Here is a 12,472-nt window from a genome sequence, read left to right as displayed (position 1 = left end):
CACACGTGTGTGTGTGTGTGTGTGTGTGTGTGTGTGTGTGTGTGTGAGAGAGAGAGAGAGAGAGAGAGAGAGAGAGAGAGAGAGAGAGAAATCTAATCATTACTGGAAATGGTTTGCTATATATTATTTAGGGTCTTAAACCTACATGCACAGTTTACCTATACTTTTATTCTAATGTCCTAATCATAGTATGAATCCAAGAGGAGGAGGGGTGGCAGTGCTGTGTTGGACAAGCAAGAGCAGGAGGGGGATAGAAAGGAGAAAGCTCCTGGGTGGCATGGTGCTCCTGCTCCTCCAGGTGCTGCCCAGCAAAGCACCCTGTCAGTGAGGGCTGAGCCACCGCAGGATAAGGAAACCTGTGAGGGTACCAACAATCAATGCTACATCTGTGACACAGGACACTTCTGTGGACAGTCTCCGTGCTGCAGCTACTACTGTGAACTCTGGTGGTTCTGGCTGGAATGGGCCATCATCCTGAGCTGCTGCTGTGTTCTGCCACCACTGCCGAACCTTCAGACCCTTCAACGGCAACATGGAACCAACCTGATCGCCTACCAGGAAGCTCACAATTAATCACTCAGCGTTGCCAAACTATTTATTAACTACCTCCTTAGGAGGAAGTGATGAACCGACCTCCAACTCCTCCCCCACTGTACAGTGCCTTCCAGTTACAACAGCAGCAGCAGCTGCCTCATCAGGGTGGCCCTGCAGGTGGCAGCCCCCCAGGCACTGACACACCCCAGGGCTCCCAGGGAGCACAGAGAGTCCTGTCTGGATGGAGCAGAAGGAGCACAAGACCCCCATGTGTTGCAGATCCTCAGTGCCCTGAAGTGCCCACTGACTGACCAGAAAGCCACTAAAGCCCCTGGAATGTGGCCAGGTATGGGGAGTTGGAATCAGGGACCTTCCTGGACAGAGATTCAGAGTGTAAGGAGGAGCTTCTGAGTATGACTGTGTACCCCACCACCACCACCCACACACAGCAAAGACTAGACACCGGGCAGGTATCGCCACTTCACAGGTGACTCAGGCATTGAGGGGTGTGTGTGTGCAACGGGGGCCACCATGATGACAACCTCAAAGAGTTTAATACACTCATAGATGATGCTCTGGACGGGCCCCTGGACTTCTGTGACAGTTGTCATGCACAGCCTCCGGTAGACAAGAGGAAGGGCTCTGCCTGTACTCTGAGGGGCAGACTTGAGAGCATGAGCACCCCCACCTTGCCCACATCTCCAGGTACAAATTCAGGGTGTGGATGCCTCCTCTCCCCACAAAAGCACAATGTTCTAGAAGACAGAGAAACTAGTTCTGTGACTTGTTCCGCAGCCCTCTTTTCATAGCTGTGTCTCACCTACCTGCTTGACTGAGAAACGTGTGTTTGGAAACCCCCCGAGGACTGGGGTTAGATTGTGCCCTAAGATGGTTCTCAGTAACAGAGTGGATTCATAAGAAAACTGTGTCTCCATCTGGGAGAGACAGTTTATCTTGTCCCTGAGTGAAGAAGGAAACCTTCAGGGGCCTAGGGATTGTCACCTGTAGCTGCAGAGCTGGCACTGATCTAATCCTATAGGAGGGTGAGAGCTAGTGGACAGGGTGGTGAGGAACTTGTTGATTTGACAAGCCGCAGTCAGAAAGTATACATCTGTGCTTGTGGAGGGGACCCTTCCTAGCAGGCTTTGGCCAGCTTCAGTCTGTTTCAGGTGTAGAAAATTATATTGTTCTCTATGTTTTCCTTTTAAAAAAAGGGTAACAAAGGCTAGCTGGAAACAAGAACCAGATCAGTGGGCAGGCAGGAACTCTTATCTACACAAGGGAATTCTGCTGCTCTTCCCCAGGCTGAGTTCCCAAGAGTCTGACTACTGCTGGGCCAGGGGGAGAGAGTCTGAACAGGCCTGGTGGCAGTAGCCTGGGGCCTTCTGTGAGTGGAGACCTGAGTCTGAAGACTGGTAGAGATCATAGCCTCCTTCCCTTCTCCCCTTTGTCTGTGCCCACAGTTGATCAGTGGCCCTGGCCCCTTCTGAACACAGTCTGCAGTCTCTGTCTCCTTGTCCTCTGTAAGCAGATGGACTGAGGAAGTTGTGTGTTCAGGACAAGGCAGCCTCCTAGCCTGGCTCTCACACTATTTCCTGTTGGATTTGACTAAGTCTGTTTGTGTACCTGTTTGTTTTAAACTAACCACTTAGAAGAACACCTTGGTAACCCGTGGTTCTCGTGGCTGCTCTGCTCCTAGCCTGTTGGAGAAGCATGACTCACTTTCCTGTGTAGAGTCACCTGGGTGGGAGATAACAGTCCCCTCCAGCAGACCTCAGGGCCTGGTTACTGTTGTTTGGCCCTGGAGGCCCGTCCATGCTTTGTCAGGAAAAGGGAGCATAGAAGCCACAGAGACAAACATTCCCCACCCAGCCGTTCATGCAAAGAGTTTGGGTCCTTCCCTGCTCTTGAATGACGAGGCATAGACTTGGCACTGCCATTATGGTGAGAAAGGGAAAAAAGGAAGAAAAATCAAGTCCATATGTAAACACACAAACAGATCCAAGGCTGTAAGGTGAATGTGTGTCTGCATTTGGATGCCACAAACCAAAATCCTTGTCGAACAAAAGTGAAGTCTACACAGTGATGTTGGATGGTGTGTGTGTGTGTGTGTGTGTGTGTGTGTGTGTGTGTGTGTGTGTGTGTGTGTGATATTGTGGTATAGTATGGTATGTTGCCCTGAGTCCTGTATTCCTATGAAGATACTTTGAATGGGCATTTTGCTCACATTAACCATATGCCTGGAGCATATATGGCCCTCTCAAGGTAATTTATTTTCCACATTTACTGTTTACCGAACGATCGTCTGACTGTACTCGGGTGTATTTGGCAGTCTTGTCATTGCCTGTGTTTGCCAGCGACACTGCCCTCCAGAGAGAGGCTTCTTACTCAGCTCACCACTGCCATTTGCGTTTGGATTCTCAGAGGCCTACATTCTGTTCCCTGTACGTGGAAACATTCGGAACCAGTCTCCCTCCCTCTGCTGCTTTCAGACGGAAGCTTGATTGAGTCTTGAGTTACAAGCAGGGACTGGTTGTGGCCCAGACATTGTCCTGCCCTGGATCACCAGGAGTCCCGGGCAAAAACCTTGGTGCCACAGGTGCACCTCATCCACCAAGGGCCAGAGAGAGGGCTGGTGGGTGGTCAGAGGGGCCCGAGCTGCAGCCCTCCTGCACCTCTCCGGTTACTTGTTAAAATTCCAGACACCTCAATGAAGTGTCTCAGAGGAGAGTAAGTTTTCCCAAAACCAACCTCTCTTTAGTTAACTGGTAGTGAGGTGGGACCCTCTCAAGTCTCTCCCTTGGCAGAGTGAGGAGTTAGCCCAAGTACCGACCAGCTTTACTGAAGCACCCACCTTGATGACCAAGTCACAGTCTGGCCCCTGCTGGTTAGGCCACCTTGATGCTCAGAGACAGCACAGGAAATAGTGAGTTAGGGGCCAGAGAGACTTGACTGAGTTGGGTTTCCAGGTTAGAAGGGGTAGGCAAAGGGCTTGGTGCTACAGTCAGATTTGTAGCCACTAACACATTCCTGTGTGAGGCCCACCACCGCCCAGCACCATGATATCCTGTGCTGTGATTGTCTGGAAGACAGAGTGACTCCAACCACTGTGAAAAAACAAAAAACAAAAAACAATAAAATCAGTCTCAAGTGAAAAAAAATGAATCCAAGAGTATTCCTTATATATAATCAAAAATCATTTATCTAATCCTTGAATGTTTGGTATTCATATATACACCTGTAACCCCAGCATGGTGACATATGCCTTTAAACCCAGTGTATGGTAAGTAGAAGTAGGCAGATATCTATGAACTCAAAGGCAATCTAGTCTACCCAGTGGGTCTCAAAAAGAAAAGTAGAAAAATTAAAAACATGATTTAATACCATTGTGTAAAATTTTATGACAATAAACTACATTACCAAATGTGAATGATCAAAACTATCTCAAAATGCAATGAGAAATCCTAACAGGGTATGATGGATTATATCTGTAATTCCATCACTGGGCGCGTTGAGGCAGAATATGAAATATTCAAGGCCACCTGGACTACATAGTGAGTTTTCTAGAACAACCTAGGCTGCAAAGTGAAATTCTGTTCAGAGAACAAAAGACAAAACAACGACCCCCAAAACCAACTATTTTTGCATACATTAAAGAAATTGAATAATAAAAAAAAGATAAAAATTTTGAAATCATAAACATTGAATTCACAACATAAATTGAAGTAATTCAAAGTCTTTTTCTTAAAAAAGAAATCCATGATTTTACTGTGAATGCTAAGTACTTCATCAACTAAGCTATATTTTATATCCCAGTCCTCTACAATGATTGTTATGTCTCACCATCTCTTCTGCTCTCAACTAATCCCTTAGCTTGTTTTCTCTTCTTTTCTTTTTTAAAGATTTGTTTATTTATTTATGTGCACACACTGTCACTCTCTTCAGACACACCAGAAGAGAGCATCAGATCCCATTACAGGTGGTTGTGAGCCACCATGTGGTTGCTGGGAATTGAACTCAAGACCTCTGGAAGAGCAGTCAGGGCTTTTAACTGCTGAACCGTCTCTCCAGCCCCTTAACTTGTTTTCTTGATCAGACTTGCCATATATTTAGTGATTTTATTGTTGGCTAATAGTTAATTTTTGTTGATCAATTTCATTAGCACACTTTTCTCCTGCTAATTTTTGCTATCTGTATTTTTCTTCTTTATGTCAACTCTAATGACTTCTTAGCTTCTTAAGCAACACGTTTGTTTGTGTGTGTGTGTATTTGTTTGTAATAGAGTTTCTCTGTGTAACAGCCCTGGCTGTCCTGGAACTCACTTTGCAGACTAGGTTGTCCTGGAACTCTTAGAGATTTGCCTCCTCTGCCTCTTGAGTGCTTTAAGCAGTATCTTTAACTCACAAAATTTCAGCCTTTTTTTTTTCCTTCACCACTATGAGCATTTAAGGCTATACATTTTTGTTATACCCCTTTGAAATATTTAAATAATTAAGATTAATTAACATTTAATAATTTTAACCATTATTACTATTAAATTTTTTTCTTACTTTTACTGAGACATTAAATACTTCCTTGGACTTTGAAGTCTTGGTTTAGGAGTGAAGAACCAGTGGGTAAGGGGAAACATTGAGAAGCAAAATAAATTAAATCTTGGTTCAATAAATACTTGGTGAGTCTGGTTCTAACTCGTTTATTTCTGTATCTAAATTTAATGGCTAGCATAACAGAAAAAGATATACCCCACAGAACTAAGAACAAAAATGAGAGATGGTGATTCACACTGTGATCTCAGCCCTGTGAAAACAAAAGTAGTAGATTGGAGGCCGGCCTGGGATACACAGTGGGTTCCATACTGGTCTCGGAACCATGAGCACGCTAAGCATGTATTCTATGTACCCTGAGATGCTCTCCAGATTTTATTATACACTTATGACAAATGTATCAAAATCCACTGACAGTCTGCATTCAGAAGAGTTAAGAACTAATATTTTCATGTGTAGGCAGACCCAGAGACTCTAAAACAATGTCTTTCAGGCAAGAAAGTTACTTAGTAATAGAAATATTTCAAATTATTCTCTGTAAAACTCTTTGAATTTCTTGTCTTTGACATAAAACATTCCATTAAATTCCCATTCAGTTGGTAATCTGCAGTGCCCCTGCTAGTTGGTTCTAACTGACAATATGACAATACTTACCTCAGAAAAGAGCCTCAGTTGAGGAAATACTTCGTCAGGTTGGCCTGTAACCATGTGTAGGGAAGGGAAATTGTCTTATTACTGAATGTAGGAAGTCCCAGCCTATTGTGGACAGCACTGTTCCCTAACCAGGGAATCTTGAACAATATAAGAAGAAACTGGATGAAAGCAAGCAAAGATGCATTTATTCTTTCTTTGCTTTTAACTAAAGGTGTGATACTTTAAGTTCCTGCCTTGACTTCTCCACAGTAACAGACTGCAACCTGGCATTGTAAACCAAAATAAATTACTTCTACCTAATAAAGCATTCCTACCTAAGTTGGTTTTGGTTAGGATATTTTATCACAGCAGAAGGATGAAAATTAGTATAACACCAATTGGTATCCATTACATTACAAAGATTATAGAGATTAATTATACACATTTTTATTATCATTATGTATTTCAGGTCATAGGCAAGTAGAGAAACTGAAGACAAGAATATCACCCTCTTTTTTATTTTTAAGCCCACATCACCTGCATGTACTTAGGGTCCTAGGTAGGTAAGAGTTTATTGTACTTATAATGCAGGGTGCATGCAATAGGTACTTCATCAGTAATGACTCAGTGAATGAATAAGTGAATGACTTAATTATTTGTCCTTTTTCACAAAGTGATAGATTAAATACTATCCAAAGTATTTAATATAAATCTTACATATAATAGATGATAAAAAAAATGCTAAATGTGTTGGGGAAGAAGGAAGAAAGAAAACCAAAAAAAAAAAAACAAAAAAAAAAAAAAAAAAACAAAAAAACAATAACAAAAACCAAAAAACACAGGCAGAAAGGAGAAACAGAGTTCTGAGTTCTGTGTGCTCTTATCCAGTATCTAAATGGAAAGGAATGCCTGGTAAGCTTGGCCAGCTCACCTTTGACCTTATTTTTAAGCCTTTGTTTTCTTGTTCATGTGTGTGTATGGGGTGGGGGGATTGTTACTTACTAATGAGTGCAGTCAAAAAGGAATCCTAAGATAGCCATTGCCTATCTATATTTGAAAACATTTTCCCAAGGGCTAGAAGAAATCATGACTTCTATTTTCATGGAATTTTTGAGGATAATTAATTGTTTGTTGACTAGAAAATATTCTCTGAATATCTTTTTAAAAGATAAAAATCCAACAGAGGTTTGCGCGTGCCTTTTACCTCCAACTAGGGTTCCTAGTTCAGTTGAAGAACACTTCAATTTCTCACAAGTGAAAGTGAATGAGGTTTCGAATATTCAGTGCAGCACTCTTAAGTGGGGAACTCACATTTTACCTCATGCCAGGTTGTTTAATCAATGGCTTTCACACAGTTACATGGTTACCTGCAGGGAGATTCCAGTAATACTTTAAGAAACCATCCCACTGTGAACTCTTGCTGTGAAAGTATTTAAATAATTAAAAACATTCCACTATCAAAGGAGGCTCCTTCTGACCGTGGAATTCATAACGTCTGTAGATTTTCCTTTCAAAACATGTAGATGAAAGAGATGGTTGTGTTTGTGTGGCACCAACAGGTTTTTTTTTTTTTCTTTTTTTCATTAAACTTGTTTTAATGGGTCTCAAAATTCTGTGACAGTTTTTTGGTCAAGTTGTTTCCATTAAAAAGGACTGATTTTGAAAACTAATAACTTAAAACACTCTCTCTCTCTCTCTCTCTCTCTCTCTCTCTCACACACACACACACACACACACACACACACACACACACACACACAAACAAAGGTCCACAAAACATTCTTTCCTTCTAAATGTTTTACGATATATCGTTATCATTAACCAGTCTTTTACTATTAAACTTAAATGGCCAATTGAGACAAACAGTTCTAAGACCTTTATTCCAACCCTGATTAATACTGGGGTGACAGGTGTTAGGGATAATATTCACTTAGCCTTCTGAGCTTTCTGGCTGACTTGGTGACTTTGCCAGCTCCTGCGGCTTCTTGGAGTTTTGATGACACACACAGCAACTGTCTGCCTCATATCACAAACAGCAAAATGACCAAGTGGAGGATAGTCAGAGAAGCTCTCAACATACATGGCCTTGCCAGGGATCATATCAACAATGGCAGCATCACCAGACTTCAAGAATTTGGGGCCATCTTCCAGCTTCTTACTAGAATGATGATCGATCTTTTCTTTAAGCTTGGCAAACTTGCATGCTATGTGGGCCGTGTGACAATCCAGAACAGGAGCATAGCCAGCACTAATTTGGCCTGGATGGTTCAGGATAATCATCTGAGTAGTGAAGCCAGCTGCTTCCATTGGTGGGTCATTTTTGCTGTCACCATCAACATTGTCACGTCTAACATCTTTGATAGACAGGTTCTTTACATTGAAGGCCACACTGTCCCCAGGAAGAGCTTCACTCAGAGCTTCATGGTGCAGTCCAACAGACTTGACTTCACTTGTTACATTGGCTGGAGCAAAGGTAACCACCATGCCAGGTTTGAGAACACCAGTTTCCACTCGGCCCACAGGAACAGTGCCAATGCCCCCAGTTTTATAGACATCCTGAAGGGGTAGTCGCAGAGGTTTGTCAGATGGACGAGTTGGCAGCAGAATGCAGTCCAAAGCTTCCAACAGTGTGGTGCCACTGACACTGCCATCTTTGCAGGTGACTGTCCATCCCTTGCACCAAGGCACATTAGCACTTGGCTCCAGCATGTTGTCACCATTCCATCCAGAAATTGACACAAATGCTACTGTGTCAGGGTTGTAGCCAATTTTCTTAATGTAGGTGCTGACTTCCTTAACAATTTCCTCCTATCTCTTCTGACTGACTGTATGGTGACTTGGTGGAATCCATTTTGTTGACACCAACAATTAGCTGTTTCATACCCAGGGTGTAAGTCAGAACATGCTCACACGTCTGGAGATACCAGCTTCAAATTCACCAACACCAACAGCAACGATCAGGACAGCACAGTCAGCCTGAGATGTGCCTGTAATCATGTTCTTGATGAAGTCTCTGTGTCCTGGGGGCATCAATGATAGTCACATAGTATTTGCTGGTCTCAAATCTCCACAGGGAGATGTCAATAGTGATACCACACTCACACTCAGCTTTCAGTTTGTCCAAGACCCAGGCATACTTGAAGGAGCCCTTTCCCATCTCGGCAGCCTCCTTTTCAAACCTTTAGATGGTTGGTTTGTTGATTCTACCACATTTGTAGATCAGGTGGCCGGTTGTGGCAGACTTGCCAGAATCTATGTGTCCAATTACAACAATGTTGATGTGAGTCTTTTTCCTTTCCTATTTTTGCTTTGAATTAGCGGTGGCTTTCACAACACCTGCTTTCTGACTGAAAGAGCATACCCCTAAATGGGGAGCCACGTCTCTCGATCCAATCGAGGGGTGGGGTGCCCCCAGGAATCACAAGTAGCCGGTCTTGATGTAACAACAAGAGGTAGCTTTTATTAACAAGATCCCTATTAGCGGGATCCCGGGTCGATACGTATCTCACACAGGAGACAGAGGAATCAACCCCGAGCTTCCAAACTCGGGGGTTTATATAGGGGAGGTTAGGGGCATTCTCGAGGTTACACATGATTGGTCAATTCAAATGGTGCACAGTTACTTTCGGTGCGAAATTACATCAGCAAGGAGTATGTGCTGTCTAGCAGCTCAGCAATGCAGGTAGGGTGGCTCATCTCACTCAGGGGGATGACTCACTTCTGGGGAGTGAAGGAAGGGGAGGGGGTGGCTACGGATGGTCAGTGTCCTTGGGGCTGATAGCTGGTCCGGCAAGTCCTATCTCTGGCTCTCCCTCAGGTACGTCCGGCTCTGCACATCCGGACTCTGACAATGAGTAACCTTTTTAAAACTCTAGTTCTACATGACAGCAACCCATTGAGAAAAAAGTTTTTTCTTTCCTTCTTTCTTCCTTTTTTTTTTTTTTTTTTTAATGAGGCTAAACTTGGTTCAAAAGCTTATGTGATAAGAATTTTAATAAGCGGCGGAATCACCATGGCGGCTGGGACCCTGTACACATACCCTGAAAACTGGAGGGTCTTCAAGGCCCTCATCACTGCTCATGTCAGCGGGGCTCAGGTCCGCGTGCTCTCCGCACCACCCCACTTCCATTTCGGCGAAACCAACCGCACCCCCAAATTTCTCAGAAAATTTCCTGTTGGCAAGGGTTCAGCCTTTGAGGGCGATGATGGATTCTGTGTGTTTGAGAGCAATGACATCGCCTATTACGTAAGCAATGAGGAGTTGCTGAGAAATACGCCATAGGCAGCAGCTCAGGTGTTGCAGTGGGTGAGCTTTGCTGACAGTGACATCTTCCCTTCAGCTAGCACCTGGGTGTTCCCCACCTTAGGCATTATGCACCACAACAAGCAGGCCACTGAAAATGCAAAAGAGGAGGTGAAGCAAATGGTTGGTAACTTTTCTGGCTGACATCACAGTTGCATGTACCCTGTTGTAGCTCTATAAACAGGCCTTAGAGCCTTCTTTTTGCCAGGCCTTCCCCAATACCAACCGATGGTTCCTTACCTGCATCAACCAGCCCCAGAGCCATCTTGGGGGAGGTGAAGCTGTGTGAAAAGATGGCTCAGTTTGATGCTAAGAAGTTTGCAGAGAGCCAGCCAAAAAAGGATACCCCAAGGAAAGAAAAGGGCTCACGAGAAGAGAAGCAGAAGCCCCAGACTGAGCGGAAAGAGGAACAAAAGGTAGCTGCCTCAGCTCCTGAGGAGGAGATGGATGAGTGTGAGCAGGCATTGGCTGCTGAGCCCAAGGCCAAGGACCCTTTCGTTCACCTGCCCAAGAGTACCTTTGTGTTGGATGAGTTTAAGCGAATGAGGACACCCTCTCTGTGGCGCTGCCATATTTTTGAGAGCACTTTGATTAGGATGGCTGGTCCCTGTGGTATGCTGAGTACCGCTTCCCTGAAGAGCTCACCCAGACCTTCATGAGTTGTAACTTCATCAGTGGAATGTTCCAGCGATTGGACAAACTGAGAAAGAATGCCTTTGCTAGTGTTATCCTGTCTGGAACCAACAACAGCAGCTCCATTTCTGGGGTTTGGGTCTTCCGAGGCCAAGATCTTGCCTTTCCACTGAGTCCAGATTGGCAGGTGGACTATGAGTCATATACATGACTATGTATATGACTATGAGTCATATACATGTCGGAAACTGGATCCTGGTAGAGGAGACCCAGACCCTGGTTCGAGAGTACTTTTCCTGGGAGGGGGCCTTCCAGCATCTGGGCAAAGCCATCAATCAAGGCAAGATCTTCAAGTGAACATGTCTTGCCAGTCGCCTAGCTGCCTGCACCTTCAAGGGAGATGGGGGTCATTAAAGGAAACTGAACATTGAAAAAAAAAAGAATTTTAATAAGCATAGATTAAGGGACTCAGTGTCTGATGGGAATATTTCAACTATACTTTTAGAAAGAATGAGTGGTATAGGCTGTGGGAAATGTTTGTGGTTTTCACTTGGATCTGGATGAACTGTTTTTGTTTACACAGGAAATCTCGACAGTGAGCTTCAGGCTCAAATCTCTGAAGATCAGTAAAGAGAGATGCAGCACGCCTGAGTGTATACACAGACATGCACACACACACACACACACACACACACACACACACACACACACACACACACCAAGATCACTGGCCTTCCTCACTGTGAAGGAAATGCAAACGACCTATGAAGAGTTCTGGGATGGGGCCCATTCGGAGGGGAAGGTCAAAAGAAGATGTAACACCCAAATACTGAAAATGCCACCTCTAAGCAAATTTTTCTTTTTCCAATAAAGACCTCTACAACATCAGTAATTTCTGAGATCAAAGTATTGAAATTCACCTCACAAGTCTAACTGTTTGAAGTTCTTCCAGAATGCAAGAGTCCTGCTGTGGGGTTAGAACACTTCTGAGCAGATTGTCATGCTTTGTGACCTTCCAAAGCCCTGGGCATCTTCTCTGTTAGTATTTTCTTCCTAGATTTTCACCCGCAGTGAAAACTGAATGGTACAGAGAAAGGGGGGTGCTGTCATGACAACAGAAAAAAAAAGTAGTCTCTAGGAAGCCTAGAAAAGGAACTCTGATTTGTGTGACAAGTGGTTCCTGAGGCAAAGAATCAGCTTATGACATCCCTTGGGAGGGGAAGCCAGTTGGCCATGAGTTATACTCTTGCAGAGCAAACATCGGTGATCGTATGGGGAGTATTACCACTTCCTAAATTGATTTTCAAGTCTGGCTAATGTGAATATTTCCCCAGGCTCCAACACTCCTGAATGAATTGGTTAAATATGAAGATAAAAATCTGATCCCCTCCCTTCCAGGCCCCAGTGACTCCTTGACCTCAGATGTTGATAAGATCCCAACTGCTGGGGAGGGTGGGGAAGCTGACTTCCAGTCACATCTTAAGTCCAGGAGAGAGTCTGGATCAGTATGTTAAGACTACTCTGCTATGGCAGCACTTAGTTCTGCACTGTGCCTTTTCTTACATGGGTTTCAGCTTAAGGCATTGGTTCCATAGGACACAGCTAATCAAAGGGTAGGCCAGGACACCATACAGGGGTACAGTAGCTGAGTGTGAACATGGAAAAACTTTGGCAATGGTAAAAGGTGTCTTACAACCAGCAAAAAATAACTCAAAATCAGATGTGAAACAAAGCCAAGATGATTCTGGCAGCAGCACGGGTTGAATGATGTGAACTCCCATCAGCCTTGGGGTTGCACAATAGTAAAGCATTACTCAGCAGGTAT

General features: G+C 44.1%; 3 pseudogenes; 2 read left to right on the top strand and 1 right to left on the bottom strand.

The window, feature by feature from the left end:
- The first annotated feature begins 256 nt into the window (after positions 1-256).
- LOC116884347 lies at positions 257-1,309 on the top strand (annotated as a pseudogene).
- Positions 1,310-7,624: 6,315 nt separating this feature from the next.
- On the bottom strand, positions 7,625-9,407 carry LOC116884346 (annotated as a pseudogene).
- Positions 9,408-9,723: 316 nt separating this feature from the next.
- On the top strand, positions 9,724-11,077 carry LOC116884703 (annotated as a pseudogene).
- The last annotated feature ends 1,395 nt before the right edge of the window (positions 11,078-12,472 follow it).

The sequence above is a fragment of the Rattus rattus genome, chromosome 15, assembly GCF_011064425.1.
Source record: "Rattus rattus isolate New Zealand chromosome 15, Rrattus_CSIRO_v1, whole genome shotgun sequence".
NCBI lineage: Eukaryota > Metazoa > Chordata > Mammalia > Rodentia > Muridae > Rattus > Rattus rattus.
The sequence above is the reverse complement of the archived record's forward strand: the minus strand, read 5'-3'. Positions and strand labels throughout refer to the sequence as shown.